Source organism: Puma concolor, chromosome E2, assembly GCF_028749965.1.
Source record: "Puma concolor isolate L17-30 chromosome E2, mPumCon1.1.hap2, whole genome shotgun sequence".
In the NCBI taxonomy this organism is placed as follows: Eukaryota; Metazoa; Chordata; class Mammalia; order Carnivora; family Felidae; genus Puma; species Puma concolor.
The window spans coordinates 20,719,818-20,739,615 of NC_141681.1; the positions used below are offsets into that span (position 1 = coordinate 20,719,818).

General features: G+C 47.7%; 1 long non-coding RNA gene across 2 annotated transcripts in view; it reads left to right on the forward strand.

The window, feature by feature from the left end:
* LOC147573425 (uncharacterized) overlaps positions 1 to 19,798 on the forward strand; it is a 783,429-nt gene that overhangs the window by 228,934 nt on the left and 534,697 nt on the right. For both annotated transcript variants that reach the window (XR_015244758.1, XR_015244759.1), the window contains exon 4: positions 1,346 to 1,436. This is a non-coding gene — a long non-coding RNA (uncharacterized LOC147573425). The remainder of the gene's footprint in view (positions 1 to 1,345; positions 1,437 to 19,798) is intronic.

Below are 19,798 nucleotides of genomic sequence, written 5' to 3' on the forward strand. Positions count from 1 at the left end.
GCCCCATTGCAACAAGTCTAGGGGAAAGTAACCCCAGAACTCTTCAAAGTCTCCAATCCCCTGGTTAGCGTCAAAGAAAAAAAGTTAATTGGTGCATAGCATTTAGATTCCAAAAATATCCTTAAAACCTTTTTGTCATTAAGATTTTAAAAATCAACAGGTCTTGAGCAAAACTCCCTTCTGTTCTCTTCCCACCCTTCCTTGCCCTGCCCTTCCTTTCCCGCTAACTACCACCATCAACTGAGTGTTGAAGGTTTGTTCTTATTTTAAGAGAACCTCTGGTGAGCTTGGATGGTCTCTCATTCCAGAGGACAGGCGAGCCCACCACAGATCTGCCTTTTATCAAATGGCCCAAGTGTATTCCAGAGTTGTCACAGCAGAGTCCTAGAAAGTGACAAGTCTCCCAAGTGGCTTCTTATGCATACATTGCCCCCCGTCAGTCTGTCTCATAGGTGTGAGACTTGTTTGGCCCATGAAGTGAGATTGTTGGCCAGGCCACTGAGAGGGTCTGGACACCATGTATGCTTGATGGGCATTAGTTTTCCTGGTTGTCACTGAACAGGATGAGACCCACCCATGAGCCAAATCAAGGGATAGGCTGCGGAAGGGGCTGCCTGGGAGGCCTGGAGAAGAGAGGGTATCTGTGGGTCAGACAGAGAGAGGGGAAGCAAGTCTGAAGGATGGGTCAGAGCAGCACATTTGGAAGTAGACATCACGAGGCAGCTGTCAAGAGCTACCTGAGGTGGCCCAGATCCTGGTTTCAGAAAGAGCACTGTAGTGGGAGTCAGTGGGCCTGAGTACCTTCTGGACTCTGTCATTGACTCAGTGTGAGGCTGTAGGCAGATCATATCCACTTGGTGACCTACAGTTTTCTCCTCTCTCAAATAAGAGGATTGATTGACCTCAATATTTCCCAAATTTAAAATACTTTCATATGATTGTCACCTGGAGTGAGAAAGACAGACACTTGAACAGTAATGGCAGCCCTGTGTGATGTCTACTTTAAGGCTCGGTGATCATCTGGACCTAACTAAGTCCAGTTCTGGTTCCATAGGAACTCTACATGAGTTTTACAGCTTATTTATAATTTGCCCACTGGTAACCTCTTCAAAGGATGTGCCTTTTGGAGGCCAGCACAAAGGAGATGCTCTGTACATATTTCTAGCATGAAGAAGGCAGTTAGGGCTAACACCAGAACAGCTCCTTATAAATGAGGAATAATGTGTATGGTTGAGAGCGGGCACTTTGGATGGACTCCCATGGGTCTCGGCTCACATCACAACTCCACAGCTAGCTGATGAGTCACATTGTTTTTCAAATACAGACAGCATTTTCTTCTTTCCAGGGCTTTCATCACGGCTGAGCAGCATAACACTTGAAGTGCCCAGCACATGCTAGGTGTGCAGTGACGGGTGGAAGAGGCTGTGAGGAACCAGGTGGGTTGTGGGCTTGACTTCCAGATGGATCCCAAGCCATCCCAGGAACACTATACTCTGTCAAGAACTGGACTGAGTGGTCCTCCCTCTTTTCCGATCTCCGCGACATTGAGGTGCTTGGTACTGTGACATTTGTCATCAGTGTAGGTTTGTGGACCTCGCAACAGAGAGGTTGTTTCTTCTCCACGTGTGATTCGTTGTTTTTGTTGTTGGTAGTGGTGGTGGTGACTGTGGTGTGTGTGTTATACAGGAAGAATCCTCCCGTGGGAAATGTGTTTCATAGCATCCCATCCAGCTGAGTTTTTCTATAAGAAACAGGAGTATTAGCTCTTATATTGGGTATGACCTTTGTGGAGTCATTTACCTGCTGCAGGTTTCCATGTGCACATGTATCACGTGGTACATAAATGACACCTCTTGAACTTGAGACTTTTCCTCAAGATCTGCTTCTGGAGGAACCCAAACTAAGGCCCTTTGGGAACAGGACAAGACACATTCTGGCCACCTTGGCCTTTTGATTAACAGAGGGAGACACTGGGGAGCCATGCAAGTGACATTTCATCTTCTGTGGTGAGTGACAAATGTCATCAGAAGAGGTAACAAGAAAGGGAAACTACTTCCAGTAATTCTGTTGGGTTAGAGATTGATGATTTTGAAAATTAGTCCCAAGCCCCAGTCACCTGAGGAAGACGGGGGAGCCCCTGGATTTGTTCCAGGCCTCGTTTGGTGCAGCCCAGAGACTTTGCTCCTCTCTGTGGGATGAACAGAAAGCCGCTTGTTCGTTTCCCCAGGACAAGAGCCATATCTTCCCCTTCTTTTTTATCCCCTCGTTGGAAAAACATAGATTTTCATGTGTTTGTAATTGTTCTGAAGATTCTGAAGAAAAAGGTGACCTGACTCTTTTAAGAACAAAGCAGGCCCATCAATGAGGAACATTTTCTGTGGTTGGAAAAGTACGCAGGAAAATCAGAAGGTGTGCGACGAAAGGTCGTTCGTTTGTCTTCAGCTTGTGACCTGGGAGGAAAGGAAGCAGGGAGCTTGCCGGGATGCAGGGGAAGGATTCTACACTTTCCTTGAGGTTCCCAGGAAGTCAGTGCCCAGAGCTCTGCAGGGAACTGGAAATCCATCACGGAATGGGTTGGAGGATTCCTCTGCTCCCAATGCTTCCCGGAAGCTCCCTGGAGCAGGGCTCTTCCTCTCCAGCTGCAGAGCCCTCACCTCCTGCCTCTCACCCTCCCGCCCACACCTCCCACCGATGCCAGGGCTGACCTCTCCCTTCTCCCCATCCCTCCTGCCCCTTCAGCCCCACTGCCCTCCTCCTCCAGCCTTTCCCCCACAGCTCTGCAGGGGACTCCGCAGTCGCTGTGCCCTTGCGTATGTGGTTCCCTGTACCTGGAATGTGGTTCCCTGTTCCTTACTTTGCCTCCCTGGCTAAGTCCTACTTATTCTACAGGGCGGAACGTGAATGTTTCCTGCACACAGCCACACCTAAATTAGAGCTCACATCTCCATGCTTCTGCAGGCTCTCGATACACCTCTCTTATTCCCTGTTACTTTGCGTTGTGCCTTGTTTAATCATCCACGTCCTCTTTTGGGATGTGGCTCCCTGCAGGTGTCCCTATGTCAGACTCATTCTGATTCTCCGGAGGGTCCTCCGTGCCTGGTCCATGATGGACACCTAGTGTAGGCTTGTGGAAAATAATTAGATGGCCTTGAACTTTACTTTGTCATGTTCACATTTTCCTTCTTTTCACCTAGGCCTTAAACACCTAGAGAATAGGTGTGATTTATTTCAGATTCTTTTTTATAATCATTATTACTTTCTGATTCTCCCAGCTGTCTGCCAGCCTGGGCATGTGATCGTGCGTGATAAGTGGCCATTGGGTAAGAGAATGGATGGCATTCATTCTTCCAGCTCCACAGCTCACCTCAGAGTCTTCTCTCTCACATGGCTACGCTGTCAGAGCTTATTTTTATCATTCTGTCCTGCTTAGAAACCTGGGTCCTTGATCCAGGTCATTTCTAAGTCAAAAGTGATACAGTTTCCGGATCCTCGTGCTTAGAGAAAATCCCCGGCAGAGCCACCTGCCTCGGGAGATGTGACAGGTGCTTTTGCAGCACATCTCCCACACCTGTGGGGTGACAAAAGGTAATTTAACACCTGTCCGGACCTCCCTTGAGGCTCTCCAAGTGGGTTAATGGGATGTCGGGCACAGCTTAAGAGCAGAGTCAGAACCCACCAGCTTTACAAAGTATAAGCACTTCCGGCACCAGGCCCTGCCCCCTACTCGCTTCTTATTCATAGGGCAGCCTGCGCTGGAGGCACTCCAGAGCCAGATTTCTCCGGTAATCACTCTCCTTCTCTCTAGTTCCCTTTGGGCTCCGTCGTGTAGAGCAGTGCTCAAGGGCGTGGTGGTGGGCAGCTGTTCACCGGGTCTGTCTGCTGCGAGCGCTGGAATCCGAGATGCATTTGTCAGCGTGGTTGCTCAGATTTAGGTATCTATTATTATAAAGGGGTATCCGAGACTTTGTAAAGCTTGTAAGATGATTCATTATTATACTATTATACTTGCAAGTAACATAATACACAGGTGGTTATGATGTTAACTTCCTGTCTCTTCCCATTTGGGGACGGGTGAGACCCCTTGAGCCAGACAGAACATTCAGTGCTTCAGTATTATGGAGATACAGTACAGTGAAGTTGCATTTATGCTTGCTTAGCTAATGCAAATTCAGGGAGTGAGAGAAAGAGACATAGAGAGACACACACACAGACAGACAGAGAGACAGAGGACAGAGAAGAGTGATTAACAGTTTGCTTGGTCTGGTGATTACACCTGCCATTTTCGATGAGCCCATTTCTAGGCACGAGCAAGAGGTGGTGATGATGCTGCCATTGGTCTTGGTACCTGTGTGTCTCTTACAGGTCGGGCCCCTGGTTGTGATCCTGCTGTCTACAGAGGTGCGCTTCTTATACCCAGCCCTCTTTGTTGCCGCCCTCCCATTACCGAATCCATTATACACAGTAACATCTTTGACCGAGCAGGGCTGTTTGTACCAAATGAGGCAAGCTGTAGTTTATGGACAATTTACAGGATTCTCAGGGGACAATTTTAATAGATTTTTTTTGCCTTATGTGCTGAACTTTAGACCCCAATTTCTGGGTCAGATGTAACTTCGCCAAAATGCTAACACTAATGATGAGAACAACATAAACGGTAGCCGTCACTCGTTACTTAACTCAGCCACGGCGATGGCTACATTTCATGGACTCTCTGTGTTTTCCCTTCCCCCAAATTCTGTACATCCCATATTATGATAGTTTTGGTGCAGTCTTTTACATGAGGTATACATTTCATGGAGTATATTTTGTTTACTCTTTTCACATGTACCTTCTCGTGTAACCAGTGCCCTGATCAAGATACAGGGCATTGCCGTATCCCCTCAGCAGTTTCTCCCACACCCCTTGCTGGCCAACACTGTTCTCCTGATGAGGTGGCCATTATTCTGACTTCTTAGACTGTAGTTTTTGACCTTCTATTCTAGGACTTCATATAAGTAGAATACTACAGTATATATTTTTCAGTGTCTGGCTTCTTTCTCACAACATAATGTTTTTTAAAAGTTTATTTATAGGGGCGCCTGGGTGGCGCAGTCGGTTAAGCGTCCGGCTTCAGCCAGGTCACGATCTCGCGGTCTGTGAGTTCGAGCCCCGCGTCAGGCTCTGGGCTGATGGCTCAGAGCCTGGAGCCTGTTTCCGATTCTATGTCTCCCTCTCTCTGCCCCACCCCCGTTCATGCTCTGTCTCTCTCTGTCCCAAAAATAAATAAATGTTGAAAAAAAAATTAAAAAAAAAAGTTTATTTATTTTTTTTTGAGAGAGAGCAAGAGAGAGAGAGCAAGCACACGAGCAGGGGAGGGACAGAGAGAGGGGGAGAGAGAGAGAGGATCCCAAGCAGCCTCTTTGCCTGACACAGGGCTCGATCTCGTGAACTGCGGATGCGGAGATCATGACCTGAGCCGAAATCAAGAGTCGGACACTCAACCGACTGAGCCACCCAGGCGCCCCACAACATAATGTTTTTGACATTCATTTCCTTTGTTGTATTTAGCAGTATTTCATTTCTTGTTGCTGTGAATTATCCCACTGTATGAACATATCATAATGCGCATATATATGTGTGTATATATATATATATGTATATATATATATATATATATACTGTGCATCAGATTTTTTTTTCATTTTATAGATGAGAAAATGTGAAGAAATGGTGGTCTGGGCAGGGGGGCAAGTATAGATTTGCACGAAGCTTTGTCCTACTCCAAAGGCTCTCAGCTGCTACCTCTGTTTTCTAGTCCCAGAAGAGAAGCGTACGCAGGAGCAGATGAAGGTATACCCACTGATACATGCACGCTGACTACAGGAGGCAATAAATGTACCTGTACCACCAAGTGCTCTCTTTCAGCCAGTTTTTGGCAGAGGGAGTAAGCCTTGGAAATTCAGGCACTTCCCAGCATAGTAGGCTAGGTGATCATAAAGCCCGAGTCTCCATTCCTTTATTCAGAGTCTCGATTCCTGAATTTAACAGAAGAGGTATTACTTTGATGTTCGCATCGTGCCTTTGATCAAAAGCTTGCTGGCTCCCTCGTGTCTCTTAGAACAAGACAGTAGTTCTATTGTGCTGGCGTGTGTTGTAACATTTTGGACAGCAGAAATGACATTTACATGAAACAGCCATCCTTGGAATGCATGAGATAAGACAATTTCAACAGCTCCTCGAAGAAGAGTCCCCAGCGTTGACTTTAAATCAAACAGAAGTAATAACATGTCATCTGGCTTCCCCTTCTCAACCTGGTGTTAATTAAAATCCTGATAACAGAACTCAGTCAACATCCATATGAGGAAGACCAAAGCACAGCTTAAAAATGTTCAGATGAAAGTACAGTTAATCAGAATTAAAACAAAGACACCCCCACACAGTCTTCTTTCTCATTTGGCTTCTACCGGATGAGATGATTAATAAGCAAAAGTAATTTCTAAGGACCACCCCCCCCACCCCCGCTGTACTTTCCGAACTGAACCATTTGAAATAATTGAACAATTACTTTGTGCAATGTTATCAAAGTTTATTAAATTGCTCCCGTCAGCTTTGTCCAATTACCAAATTCAGCTGATTTGCATATTGCGAAACAAAGCGGTGAAAGGGGTTCCCAAGGTAGAACCTGGTGATTTCTGAGCAGAGAGAAGTTGTAAAGTTCATTTGGTTTGAATTCTTTCCCCTTACAGGTTGGGAAGCCGGGGCTCAGAGAGGAGAACTGACCTGGCCAAGGTTCAACCAGACTACAGATAGGGCAGGGCTATGCCCCCTGCTCCCCAGGACCCTCCATCTGTCTGCAGGGCTCTAAATGGGCAAGCCCCACGTCAGCCCCAGTGAGGCCAGAGTGCACTTCCACGTTCCTGCCTGTCTCAATTAGTTCCAATTTAGACATAACATTGAGCATGCACTTAAAATGCAAATCCATTCTGACAGGACAGGAAATAATACAGGCAGATTATTCCAGTGCAATTTAGTAGCTCAAGGACCTTGGAATTTTGAAGTGACAGACTGAATGGTCCTGAATGAAACACTATTCTTTCTGGTGTGTGTGGAGGGCCGGGGGGGGGGGGGGGGCGGCGGCGGTGAAAAACTAACTTCCAGCACTTTCTATCCCGGTCTCAGAATCCTTTTTATTATGGGAAGTTACCAACAAACAGAAATGTTAGAGTCCTATAATGCACCCCACATACAGCCGGTGCGAGTTCAACAGGGACCACCACAGGGATTGTCCTGTTCTGTCTGCTGGCTCACCCTTCCTCATTCACTAAACCATTTTAAAGCAGATGTAACATTTTGTTCATAAATTCTACAGTAGGGACCTCGATTTTTTTTAAGATCACTATATTTTATATAGTCAGTGACATGCGTACTCTGTGAAGCTTTTAAATATTGAAACATTAAACAACCATTAAAAGGATATTTTTGACATGGGAAAACATTCTTCATAATTTAAGAAAATGAAGATACCAACAGAACATGGAGTATGTTTTTATTCTGTGACACGCACACAGAGTCTGAAGGGTTGTGTATCATATTGTGGTTTCTTGCTCTTTTTGCTGACCTTTTACCCCTATTTTTTTCAATTAACATGCATAATTTGTGTAATAAAAAGAAAAGACCCTGAGGGTTGAAAGCCACTCAGAGATGGTGTGAGAGAGGATAGGGAAGCTGAATTCTACTTCTAGGTTGTGGGCAGTTGTACTGAGGGGGAAGATCTGGTCCCTGCCAGGTGTATACAGGTCTCCTTAATCGGACTCAGTGATAACAGCAGAGAAAATGGTGAAACTTTTCTGATTCAACAAATGTTTTATGAAGCATCCACTCTGGACCAGGCATTTGCTGCTTGTCGCGATAACAATTATTTGACCAGAAAGAACACAAACACGTTAGACCCTCACTACTCAAAGTGTGGCCCAAGGATCTGCATCACCTGGGAGCTTGTTAGAAATTCAGACTCTCAGGTCCCCCCCCCCCCAGACTTACTGAATCAGAAACTGTTTGTAATAAGCCCTCTAGGTGATTCTAAGGCACGTTAAAGTCTAAGAGGCACTGGGCTTGACCACTGGGAATGTGGCTCATTTGTTTCTGCTTTCCCAGCCTCGCTCAGAGCATGTTCAGAGAAGGGGTTGGTGGCAATGGTCAGGGTAAAAACTGGCACTTGATGTGAGTTTCTGATGCAGCCTTGTTGATCAGGTAAATAGATGAAGGTCTTTACACACTGCCTCTGCTCCTGCTCCCCAGCCTTTCTGACTCACCACTGCCAAGGAAGCATCTTCAGACACCTCGACCAGGCATTCAAGGCGCAGTGCAGAATGCACCTTTGCAATTGGTCTCTTTATTCTTGAGCACCTAAACATCCTCTCCACATTATGCCTTTATCTCCTCCCTTAGGAACTCTGAAAAGATTGACTCATGTTTTCCCTATTCTTTAAAGCCCAGATGCCATGCTCTCTCCTCCAGGAAGCCTTCCGAGAATATACCAGCCAGCAGAATTTCTTCCTTCTGCACACTTTGGCGGGGCCTATTGTCTGTGCAATTCACTGGTCCCTTATGGTGTGAATAACCCAAACTCCCAAAGCCTCAGTTTTCTCACTTGTAAAATGGAAATCATAGTTCCTTCTTCACAGGGAATCTTGAGGCTAAATTGAGAAATATATATAAAGTACTTAGGGGAATAGCTGCATAATATATTCTAGGAACTTTTCTGGCCTATTAATATCAGAAAAACGTTGAGCCTCATGATAATTCTATGAGGTAAGTACTATATTATTCTCCTTATTTTATAGATGAGGAGACAGATACAGACAGGTCAACTGACTTGCCCAAGGCCACAGTAGTAAGTGATGAGGAAACCAGAGGTAAGCTCTGGTATTTAACTTGTACCTACAGGTTCGTGTGTGTGTGTGTGTGTGTGTGTGTGTGTGTGTGTGTGTGTGATAAGAACGCTTAACATGAGATCTACCCTCCATACATTTTTTAAGTGTACGATACAGTATTAACTATAGGCACCGTGTTGTATGGCAGATCTCTAGGACTTACTCATCTTGTCTAACCAAAACCTTATGCCTGATGAATAGCAACTCCGCACCCCCTTAATCCCCCTGTCCCCGGAAACCACCGTTCTACTCTCTGCTTCTATGAGTTTGGCTATGTTACCTACCTCATGTAAGTGGAGTCACACAATATTTGTCCACCTGTGACTGGCTTATTTCACTTAGCACAGTGTCCTCAGGGTTCATCTCTGTTATCACCTATGGCAGGATTTCCTTTGTTTTCAAGGCTGAATAGTATTCCATTCTATGTGGTTGGAAATTGGAACCCTTGAAGGCTGTTGGTCAGAGTGTCAAATGGTGCAGACACTATGGGAACCAATATGGAGTTTCCTCAAAAAGTTAAAAATAGAAATACCATATGATCTAGCAATCTCACTTCTGGGTATTTAACTACAAGAATTGAAGTCAGGATCTCAAAGAGGTATTTGCACTCCTCTGTCCATCGCAGCATTATTCACAATAGCCAAGATGGAGAAACAACGGATGAACGGATGGGTACATGCATGGACAAGTAAATGCCCACATTTGGTGGTCCCTTAGCAGTGGGGCAGTAAGGTGGTTATTTCCGTCCCCCGTTTCCCGCTTACCAGTGCCCAGCCCAATTACAGGGTTGCATGAATCGACACATGTTGGTTTCATATTTTTTCCTGCTGGTAGGCTTGCTTTTAGGTGCTGTGGTTTGACTGGAACAGGGGCGCCCTTTTCATCCCCGCTGGCTGGCTTGGATGTCTTGGAACAAAGATGCACCCAGGTTTTCTGTGAGGAATTGTGGCCTTCTTCATGGAAAGGCAGTAGCAGACTGATGGTCCAAGCATCTTGCTGCCCACCCACGGTGCTTCTGGCACTTCTCCGTGTTCACTGCACCTGGTTAGCTGGTGAACGTAAAGAAAGAACTCTGGGTTGGGAGTTGGGAGACCTGGGTCAGAGCGCCTGCTCCTTGACGTACATGTTATATGCATGTCATTCAGTCTCTCTGAGCCTCACTTACCTCATCTGTAAAATGGGGACCATAATATCAACCTCACAGGGTTGTCCTGAGAGGTGAATGGGAGCAGAGAGAGGAAGACCTTCCAGCCTGTTGATGTTCCAAGCATAAGGCACTAGAAGATGAGGACGTTGAGTGCAGGGACCATATGCAGTTACTGAACATAGCATTGTGTGTTCTTTCTTCTACCTAAAATTAGATCCCAAATCAAGTTCAAATTACTTGTCTCCATAATTATTTTAAATAACTGCACACTATATCGTTGGGCTGATGTGTTTCAATTACTGGAGCCATTTCTATTAGAAAATGATATACTGAACATGCTTACACATCTCTGCTCCTCTGACTCATAACTTCGGATAAATTTCTAGCAGAGTAATTGTCGGGGGAAGAGGGAATATGTGCACACTGTCTTGATCCTTTGAGTGCATTTTCATACTGCCCTCTTGTAACATTGTGCAACATTTACCGTAACTTCACTAGCATTGGGTTTTTTCATTTAAAGATTAAAAACAACACCTACCTTGGCAAGCAAAAAACCCACGGCTCAGCCGAGGACCTTTCACACCTTCACAGTATTGCACCGATCACATCAGATGGTAAGCGGTTTCATTTTCAATATTTCTCCCAGCCCCCCACCCCACCCAGATGCGAGCCACACGAAGACAGTTGACGGTCGTCTTTCACAGCTGGAACATAGTATGTTTGCAATAATTGTTTGGTGGAATCATCTCTTTTACCTTGCTAAACACAGTGGTCACCCTACAGCGTCTGAAATAAAACTTAGATTTGGTTTTGCCCTGGGATGGTGTGCGCTGGATTTGAACCAAGGCTCTGTTGGGTTCTGCAGAATTCTAGGAAACGGCATCTCTGGGTTTGTCAAAGTGCAGCTCTTTTCCTAGAGGAGGGGCAGGTGAAGCCTCTTAAGCTGATGTTTTGCAGAGGGAATTTGGGCCCATAACCCAATAAACTGATTACAGCTAAGATAGGTCCCTTCAAGGGGCACCTGGGTGGCTCAGTTGGTTGAGCATCTGATTCTTGATCTCAGCTGAGATCTTGATATCAGGGTCGTGAGTTCAGGCTCTGAGTTGGGCTCCGCGCAGGTCAAGAAACCTACTTAAAGAAAAAAAACAGATAGTTGCCATCAAAGGCACACCAATGTGGGCTGGAGGTGTTGGCTACACATGCACCACCTGCATTAGTCCAAGGCAGTCCCTGGTTTAAAGAGACAATAGCTGAAAATACAACCTGGATATTATTGCAGTGAGGGAGTCTGTTTTCACAGGAAGATTTTTAGAAACTTATTTGAAGCTGAAAACCAGACTGAGATATGCACTCTGTTGATGAGGAAGGTGTGTGTAAATGATGCAGGTGCCGTGGCTCCGGGAAGGCATCGGAGGAGCTTGGGAGGCTGGTAAGGAGGGGGAGGCTGGTGGAAGGATGGGTGGGGTCGGTCAGGGCTCTGCTGGAGAATATTCTGAAATGACAAAGGAGAGGTGATTGGGAAGTCCCAGGGAAAGAAAAACAATAAAGCTAGGGAAGACCAGCTGCCTGACACCAGGAAACGGGAGGAGAGGAAGGTGCTTAAGGCGCATCTCCTGCTGGGTGGGGAAGTCGGGTACAGTCTTCTCTTGGAGACATTTTGTCTGAGGTCACCCCTGGGGGGGCTGTGCAGAGGGAGAGGCGGCCTGGCAGGGGGTCGGGGCAGTGCCTCCTAGCACCATCCGTAGCCTTAGCCGTTACCAGCTCTCGTCGCCATCTTCCATCCTTCAGTCCAAAGCCCTGGGCTCTTCGTGGACCAGCTGGACTTCTGCCAAGACCTCTTAAGCAGTTGCTTCACCTCCTTCTCCCTTCCCAACACTCCATCTTTCCAGCTGCTGCCCAGGTGAGTGGCCTTTCAAAGAAATTCCTGTGACTTCATCCTTTCTCCATTGGAACACCTCCAATTCTTCCCCATCCCTTCCAGGAAGTCTCTTCAGTGTGGCCTTCAAGGCCTTCCACAGCCGTTCTGCAGACATCCTGCTTTTTCTCACCCTCAGCCTCGTTACTCCGCCACTGCCTCCTCCCCTTCAGGCGCCTGTGAAGGTTTCCTTTTCTCAGATTTACACGCTTTTGTAGAAGTGAGTCTATCATTCTGGAACCCCCCTTCCCCATTCTCCTGCCCCCCACCCCTCAGCCTGCCTGGAAAATTCCCAACCATCCATCAAGGCCTGGTTCAAATGCCCCCTGCTTAAGGAACACTTCTTTGTTCCCATTTTAATAAGAATGGAAATAGTTATTTAAAGAGATGAAGATCTAACTGCCAGTGGGATAAAAGTTTGGAGAGAACTTTGTTGAGGCAGATAAAAAACCCCGAAGTGGACATAGATGTCCATTATGTGCTAGGCAATTCAGAGACCTGATCATATTTGGACATTTAAAGGACGCTAAGAAACAGAGGAAACTATGGGCCCAGAGTGGTAAAGTGACCTGATTGAGGTCACCCAGCTAGCATGGGGCAGAGCCGGGACTGGAGCACAGCTTCCTGACTCCGAGGCACATCCTCAGCCATGAAACTATGGTTTGGAGGCACTGTTTATTCCTCCGGGGAGGATGGTCCTGTCTGCCACGGGCTGGAGATGAGGAGCCTGAGCCCCTAAAAAGTCCTGAATCACCCTCAGTATCGTGAGAGGCTGTCAGTCTACTTAAAAGGCAGAGCTATTTTAGCAAAACATTCCTACTTTTCGGGTTGGGAGAGGACACGTTTCTAGATCAGATGTCAGGCAGCCAGAAGCTTCTGACACCGGAGCCACGTGGTTGCTCTGGGTAAAGGTGGCCTCCTGGACCTTCAGCCCAGGAATGAAACAGCATGTCCTGTCCTTGGAGGTCGTCACACTTCCTCTCCTATTCTTGCCTGGATGGCTCTCACCTCTTCTTCAGGCATGAGCTTGGGGAACACTTTTGTGACCTTGGACCCCCCTCGTACACCCTGTTGGTCTCCTCCATGGCAGAATCGGGAGTTCCATTTGGAAGCGAATTGGAGGAGTGCTTTGTTCAATCCCGGTCCTCCTGCTGAGCAGCGAGTGCTGCTATCTTGAGCTTCACCGGTAGGCCCTCCTCTGTGCCTGGCACAGGACAGTCAGCGCATCCTTCAGACTCCATGTTTATGACAGAATCAAGCTGTTTGGCCTCATCCTTGCGGGGTACATAGTAGATACTCAGTGCCTTCCCAGGGAGTGAAAATGGCAGAGAGCGTGGGTCTGCTGGGCTCTGCCGCTAGGGGGCAGAATTGGGAGAGCTGTGGAAAGTCCATTCCTGGGATGCTGATGTCCTGGAGTGTGGGGGTAGGGGTGGGGTGAGGGTACCTGTTTTCTCTTGAGGAGGTCCTATAAAAAGAGGAGCAAGGAAAAGGAGGGCACAGAAAAGGGGCTGCAGGAGAAGGTGTGTAGACCTAGGCCCTGGACTCTGATGCTTGCTTGTATCTTTCAGCCTCTCTCCTCCACTGAAAAACAGGCATTTGGACAAGACAACACTTAAGGCTCTTTCTCATATCTATGGTTGGTGATCGGGTTGGCAGGATGTGGTAGAAAAGGGCCTTAACTGAGGGCTGGGGTTGGGGGGATCTAGTCTTAGTCTTCCAACTCGCTCCCTGTGTGACCTTCTGAACTCTCGTGTGCCTATTGAAAATGGGGCGCTTGGGTGAGATAGACGCTAAGGCATTTTCTGTAGTAGAGATATTGGGCTTCAAGGCAACCCAGACACCCCAGAAATCCTTGCTCTAATCCACCTGATTTCTTCTGGTCTACAGAAAGCCGGGTGGATGACCTGTCATTTTCTTCCTCAGAATTAGATGCTTCAGCTTTGAAATGCAGATAGATAGCTTAGCATTGAAAAAAACACTCTCTAGTGGGAATGAGAAGGCTTTGGTTTCTGTCCCGACTCTACTGCAACCTGCTGTGTGACCGTGGGTTAAATACCTTCCCTCTCTGAGTTTTAGGAGCTCCATTGCCAATGAAGAGGAAGTAGATACTCTGGAAGGGCTCTTTCAGCTAAACTGGTGTGTGATTTTCGATAGCATATAGAGATTCTACCACAACGTGGCCGAACACAAATAAACCCTGCAGAGGCAGCCTTGTGAGAAGAGAGACCCATGCCTGATTGTGCCCATTCTGGACAGCTGGGTCCAGACTTGAATCATTCAGGGTCTACCCAAACGTGGCTTGGTTCTGTTACAGCGTCTGCAGAGAGTTCTTTCCTTCAGACTTAGTGAAGGCTTAGACATGCTATGTTGAGGGCGCCCAAGTCCACACAGACATGAGAACCGGATGCAAACTTGAGTGTGAAGAACCCATTCCTTCTCACCAAGGATTTGAGAGACCCATAAATGTGCACCTGGGGTAGAGAAAGAAGCGATCACTCAGACAACATTCCTCTTCTTTAAAGTTCCACAGATTGTCTTCTTTATGTTGAACGTAGTTCTTGGCACACTTAAATCATTTATTTATTCCGCAAATATTTGTTAAGCACCTACTGTGTTTGCTAAGCACTGTTTAGGCTGTGAGGCTACAGCAGAGGACAAAGCAGACAGAGATGTCTGCCTTTCAGGCCTTGCTTACTCATGGAGGAGAGACCGAAAGGAAGCCAGTAGATGGATCTATCAGCTGATGGGTGGTGATAGGTGCCATGGAGGACAATACAGCAGGGGAGGACAGCAGAAGTGCTCATGGGAGCACCTTTGGGGTGGGGGTGGCCAGGCAAGTGGGGTGAATGAAGCAAGATCTGGGCATGTATCTGGAAGGGACATCTGTCTGCCTCTGGTTTTGAGGGGTCCCTGCTTCCAAGTTGCTGGTCTCTGTGTCTCAAGTGCTCAAGAAGCCTTTAGCACTGGAGGCTGCATCCTTTGTGTCTCTCTACTCTCCAGATGCAGTGTGGCAGCTTTCTGCATCTCTCCAGTGGGATCCTTTTTGTTTTCTTTGGGCATTGTGGTTGGCCTGAGAGATATGTATTCTCTCTTGGCCTGGAGGGAATGGCCACATCTTGTTTATAGTCTGGACTGAAGCAGGTTCTCCTTGGGGCAGAGACACGGATGCCATCACGGACTTGAGCAACACCGTCTTCCTCTCCCCAGGAGCAGTGCTGTAGAAGTTGATGGCTGGTCTCTTCATGCCCGAAGTCATCAGGGTTTCAAAGTGATCTTTCAGAGTTAACTCATTAATAGTCATTAAATTTTTTTGGGGGGGGGGGGTGGGATTCAATGCTTGACAAAATGGCCAGCATGGAATTACTGAGGCAGGAGACTTTGGCACATGAATGAGGACTTTTCTAGTCTGCACACCTGTTCGCTGAGATGGGGACACCCCAAATCATGGCGGGAATGCTCATCAGGAGAGGCAGCATCACAAGTGCTAGATATTTGGCTCTCGTGTTTGTCAGTGATTCATGAAGTGATTATCAACATTTGAAACCACTTCATGAATCAACCAGGAGCTGGAAAAGATTTAACCACAATGAGCTCATTTCCATAGAAATAGGACCAGACCCACTGGTGGGTCAAATAGTTGCTGTGGCTTAGGCTTCACGCCCTCCCATCCTGCCACCTCCTCATTTCTGACAGGCTCATTTCAGGCCTCATTATCTTTCATCACTTTGCTCCCTAACCAAGAGCAGCCACATCCAGGAACCTTGCAAATGGCGGAATTAGAGTCTTTCTTTGTTCAGGTTGGAGATGGGCATCTCTTGGGGTCTGCTGTGGGCTGAACTGTGTCCCCTTCCATGTAGAGTTCATATGTTAAAGTCCTAACCCTTGGTAACTCAGAATGTGCTGTGTTTGAGATGGGGCCTCTTAAGAGGTAATTAAGGTAAAACAAAGCCATATGGGTGGGCCCTAATCCAATATGGCTGGTGTCCTTAGAAGAAGAGGGTGTTAGAACGCGGACACATCAAGAGGAAAGACCATGTGAAGACACAGAGAGAGGTCTCAGAAGAAATCAACTCTACCAGCATTTTGACCTCTGACTTCTTATGTCCAGAGCTGTGAGAAAATACATTTCTGGTTTTGTTTTTTTTTTTTTTCCCAACGTTTATTTATTTTTTTTGGGACAGAGAGAGACAGAGCATGAACGGGGGAGGGGCAGAGAGAGAGGGAGACACAGAATCGGAAACAGGCTCCAGGCTCTGAGCCATCAGCCCAGAGCCTGACGCGGGGCTCGAACTCCCGGACCGCGAGATCGTGACCTGGCTGAGGTCGGACGCTTAACCGACTGCGCCACCCAGGCCCCCCCCCCCCCATTTCTGTTGTTTAAGCCTCTTAGTTGTGCTTTGTTATGGTGGCTGTAGCAGAGCAACACGTGGTTCTCAAATGCCTGGGATGCTTTTGTACATCCAGACTTTTTGGTGAGGTTACACTGGCAAGGCACCTTCCCAGGGGGTCACTGAATTCTTTCTCCTAAAGGCCTGTTATGTCTGCCTCACAGCCCGGCAATTGGCTGTGCTTTGATTCTGACACCTGCCAGAAACACGACCGTTTGAACACCTCAGACTGTCGGGGGCCACCTTACATATGGGCCAGTTTCCCCATCGTCTTAGCTTGCTTCCTCCAAAAAGCAGATCCCAAGACAAAGACTGGGTACATGAGGTTCATTGGGACTGTGATCCCCAAGAAGCCATGTGAGGGGCGGGGCAGTGAGACAGGGAGAGGAGCACAGCTGATAACCAGGGTGATAAGTACTTTACAGCTGGGGCTGTTGCCAACGGGGACCCAACATAGAGTATGTGGGATACACCTGGATTGTCCCCCAAGGGGCAAGGAAGCTGAGGCATTTATGCACCAACTCCTGTGCTCCTTTGGCGGAAGGTCTTGTTGGAGGAAATGGCTCCTCTGCCCTGGGCCTGTCATATGGGCCAAGCGTGCTCTTCCAGCCAATGAAGACCCTCAGGCAGAGGCAGGAAGATGTTGGTGTGTATGGGAACAAAAGCCAGTGACCTCTAGGGTGGGCTCTGGGGCGGCACCATCCTGCCAGCTACCCCAGGCCCCTTCCTCTCCAGACCGCTCCCTCCATGGGCTCCTGCATTTCTGCACTGAGCCCACCCAAAATGCAAAGCACTTTTCCTCTCTTCTCTGGCTGAGTTTTCAACTCCTTTCCAAGAGGCATTTGCTCCGCTAACACCCAGCACCTGTTTCAGACATGACACTTCAAAAGAGCCACTTCTGTTTCTTCGGACTCACCACTCAGCTAGATGAAAGGCGGAGTCTTGCAGAAACCAGGATGAAAGGATTCTTCTGCTAGTTTTCCTTTCTATGGAAAGGAGGGCTTCATCCAGCGGATCTCTGCATCCCGTTGCTTCAGCGAATCCTGGGTTAGCCAGGCAGCACAGCAGCAGGGTGGGGAAATTTTTCTGGAACTACAGCTATCATTTCTCAAATGGCTGCATTTGAAAGTGGCACCCTTCTGGGTTCTATTCCGCTGGTCCCTTTAAAAAGAGATTGTGATATAATTTCAAGAAGATAGTGCTCCCTGAACGGCTCCATAAATGTTTTGATATGGCCTCTAAACTTCCAGATTTGGGGCGTGAGGGAAGTTTCCCAAATGCCATTTGTTTCAAGTATTAAGTGCTTTCAGTTTTCAACATGTCAGAGATGATGGTCAAAGTTCTGATGCGGAGGGCCAACCTTCAGGGGCACTGTTCAGGGGACCGCTGGATGGTGGGGAAGAGAGATTCCTAGTTGGGAGTTTTCAGAGGTGGGGCCAAATACCAGAACAAAAAAGCAAACTCTGACCACTAGGGGGTTGAACAGGCCCTCCAAGTAGAGCCCCTGTCAGACCCTTAATTCAGGTTTCCCTAAATCAGAGATGGAGACAAGAATCTGGGTGCAGGTGGTTTATGTGTGAGGTGATTCTAGGAAGCATGGTGAGGGAGCAGAGAAAGCAAGATGGGGTGGGAGGAAAGGGTACATTAATTCACAGGTTATTGGTGAGTGTGCTGGGCCCAGTCCCACTGGGGACTTGATGAAAAGCAGTGTAGAACACACTTTAGAATTGTTCCACAGAGGGGGATGGGGAGGCTGAGAATTTATCCAGCAACTCCTGTCCCCTAGTAATTGACATGTGTCCCTGGCACATTGACTCCCCTTCACTTCTCATCGCCTGTAGGGCAACTAAGTGGCCTTCTCTGGGCCCCGCTTGATGTGGGACACTGGTCCCTGTAGGGAACTGTCCACTGCTACTGTGCTGAACCAGGGAGCTAAGCACATCACACGCCCTCGCTACAGACTCTTAGTGTGGAGAATTACAGTTCATGCTTCTCATCCATCATATGCATATTTGAGCATCTACATTGTGCCATCAATGCTGAAAGTTGGGGAGAGAGTGGTGAATTCTCATACTCCTGTCTCTCTGGCCGCTCAGAGTTAGAGGGGAAGGCAAAGAAACGCACATAATTTCAAAGTACCTAGAACCACAAACCCATCTCCTGTGGGGAGGGAATCCGGCTGGTGAGATCAGGCCACAGGGCCCTCCATCGTCACCATACACACTTGGAAAAGTGATTTAGAGATGGTTCTCTGGACAGGGCTCTGCTGTCCCATCTTGGTGTAGGAGGGGTGGTGTATGTGTGGATGAGAGAAGTCTTCCCCCTCGTGAGATTATTTGCTCATTGGCAATCAATTCCTCTGCAGCAGCTCCCGGAGAATGGGCTTAGTGTTCCTCAAGGAAGGCTGTTTTCCCCAAGGGAAGACTTGCTTGCAGGTGAAGTTGATCACACTCACATGTGCTCTCAAGAAAGTCCTGAGTGTGTGACAAGTGAAGAGCAGGGAACTGGGGGGGGGGGGGGGGCGGGGGGGGGGGAGATGTGGTAAATCACACTTGAGTGACTAGGCAGGTGTTGGGTGCCATCCATGGAGCTGGAGAAGTCGGGTAGAGGCGGTGGCTCTGGGGCCAGGAGGAGGAGTTCAGCTCTGACTTGCTGCATGTGAGTTGCGAGGGGCAGGCCGGCTGGGCTGATGGGGTCCAGAACAACTGCCCATCTTCTTTGTGCCATGTCTGCCTGGCCCTGATGGAGTTTCTTTCATTCAGTCCTAGCAGCTCTCTCCTCCAGAACTGGCATTAACCCCAGCTTCCTGCCTTTCCCTGATAATTCTGTTCGGTTTCTTGTGAGGCTGTGTGATGTTGTGGAAGGGGCGTCCATTCTGGAATCAGATAAAGCTAGACTCAAAGCCTGGCTCTATCACTCAAGAGTTCAGTCACTGGCTTCCAGCTTCTTCTCTTCCTGAGGGGGAGAGGTGCAGAGAGAGGGAGACAGGCTCCGGGCTCTGAGCTGTCAGCACAGAGCCCGATGCGGGGCTTGAACTCATGAACCATGACATCATGACCTGAACCGATGTCAGACGCTCAACCGACTGAGCCACCCAGGCTCCCTGCCACCTGACATTTAAATGTGTTTATTTGTTTATTGTGTAGATATGTCTCATCAGTTCGTAGCCCTTATGATGACAGAAACCTCACTGTTTTGTTCACTGTTGTACCACTCAGTGCACAGAACAGTGCCTGGCACATAGTAGGCATGTGATAAATATTTTTTGAATGAATGAATGAAATAAATCAACCTCTCAACAATACGGACATGAAGAGGCCAAGCATGTGCCCCAGAATACAAAGGAGTTACTTGAGCCCACCCACCAGCAATAGGAAGACCAATCCCCTTCTAGCTTTTATTTGAAACAGAAAAAGGCCCACACAAAACACACACC